The sequence below is a fragment of the Larimichthys crocea genome, chromosome XIII (assembly GCF_000972845.2).
Source record: "Larimichthys crocea isolate SSNF chromosome XIII, L_crocea_2.0, whole genome shotgun sequence".
NCBI lineage: Eukaryota > Metazoa > Chordata > Actinopteri > Sciaenidae > Larimichthys > Larimichthys crocea.
In genome coordinates, this window is record NC_040023.1 from 13,737,138 (window position 1) to 13,739,274 (window position 2,137).

General features: G+C 51.4%; 1 pseudogene; it reads left to right on the plus strand.

Moving 5' to 3' along the window:
* On the plus strand, window positions 1–1,993 carry LOC113747385 (protein cornichon homolog 4-like; annotated as a pseudogene).
* The last annotated feature ends 144 nt before the right edge of the window (window positions 1,994–2,137 follow it).

Consider the following 2,137-nt stretch of genomic DNA (forward strand, 5'->3'; position numbering starts at 1 on the left):
CACAGAGAGGCGTCCGGAGATGAAGCCGGAAGCAGAAGCAGCAGCAGCAGCACGATGGAGGCGGCGGTGTTCATCCTGTCGCTGGTGGACTGCTGCGCGCTCACTCCTCTCCGTCTACTTTGTATCCTTCACCAGGAGCGGTCTGACGACCAGCCCGCCAGCAGCGGCTCCGACTGCGTCCTGTCCGTTAGTCAGCGTGTTGGATCAAAGCTCACGCCCTCGGTACGAGCTCAGTGTACGTACGGAACGCTGCGTGACCGCGGAGCCCCGGTACGACGGGGTGACGTCACTGCAACGTTAAAAACACTCTGAAAGTTAAAACGTCAAGTTGAGCGGGCAGCCACGTAACTGGTGTGTGTGTGTGTGTGTGTGTGTGTGTGTGTGTGTGTGTGTGTGTGTGTCACTGTGTGTGTGTGTGTGTCACTGTGTGTGTGTGTGTGTGTGTGTGTGTGTGTGTGTGTCACTGTGTGTGTGTCACTGTGTGTGTGTGTGTGTGTGTGTGTGTGTGTGTGTGTGTGTGTGTGTGCACTGTGTGTGTGTCACTGTGTGTGTGTGTGTCTCTGAGGTGGACACAGTGTGTGTGTGTGTGTCTCTGAGGTGGACACAGTGTGTGTGTGTGTGTGTCACTGGTGTGTGTGTCTCTGAGGTGGACACTGTGTGTGTGTGTGTGGGGTGTGTGTGTCACGGTTGTGTGTGGTGGTGCACTGTGGTGTGTGTGTCTCTGAGGTGGACACAGTTGTGGTGTGTGTTTGTGTGTGTCTCTGAGGTGGACACTGTGTGGTGTGTGTGTGTGTGTGTCCCTGAGGTGGACACAGTGTGGGGTGTCACTGTGTGTGTGTGTCTCTGAGGTGGACACAGTGTGTGTGTGTCACTGTGTGTGTGTGTGTCTCTGAGGTGGACACTGTGTGGTTCCTTCTTCTCTGCTGACCTTGACTCGGGGCCAGATCATCACTTTGTCTGATCTAGAATGTGACTACATCAACGCCCGAGCCTGCTGCTCCAAGCTGAACAAAGTGAGTCATGTTGCTGTCAGAGAGCATCCACATTTGTCCAGTCATCACTGCACACATCATTCACAGTAAATACACTGTGATGAGCTCTATAGCTGAAACTTTGTCCTGTCATGATGTTGAATATTTTTCTGAGTTATTCGTGTTTTTTTTCAGTCAGCACTTAAAAGGAGCGGCAGTGTCAGTATTACAATGCTTGTAGGTATGAAGTCAGTGAGGTGTGGTAGACCCTGCAGCCGAGCACACGCTGGCTGGGTCAAGTCTTGTTACTCACATTCAGCGTGTCTGTCTGATATGTGACACTGAAACACCCACGTTAAACAAGCAACATCTGTACTGAAACAGGTAGTCCACAAGTCACCAAGCTTCAGCTGATGTTCCTCATACATGTCAGTATCATACAACTTCTCATCTTTTATTAAATCCTTCGAACCTGAGTGAGTCTGTGTGTTTGAAGTTTCCAGTGGGTGATCCCAGAGATGGTTGGCCAGTGTCTCTCCACCAGCTGATGTGTGGTCTCCATGCATGGTTCATCTCTCCCAACCTGCCTGTAGCAGCCTGGAACATTTACAGGTCTGTTCTTCGCAGGGCTCTCAGAGGCTACAGCTGGGTAACAGCTGTTCCTCAGTATCTCTGAGTGAATGAGAGCATTAAAAACAGGATGCGGTACACTGTGAGTGAAACACAGAGCTCAGTGAGGCTCAGTGAGGCTCTGGCCTCTTGCTCTCCTGTTGTCCGTCTCGTCCCTGCAGGTATGTGAAGGTTCCGATGGGAAACATGGGCGTGTTTGACCCCATGAGATCCACAACCGAGGTCAGCTGAAGTCCACATGAAGGAGGCCATGATTAAGCTGGGTTACCACCTGCTCTGCTCTTCATTACCTGTACAGGTGACAACCTTCACTGACACGCAGTGACATGCTCGTGGGAGCTCCTGCTCTGTATTAACACATATCTCTTTTTTTCTAGCATGATCCGGCCTGATCAACGACTGAAGCACCCATCAAGCCCTCTGACCCCAGCTGCCAATTCTAAACTCCATCCCCTCCCCCCTCTCCCCCAACCCTCCCATCTCGCTCTCTACTGTATGCATAAACTGTTTTAGAACAGCAGAGAAAACCTAACGAA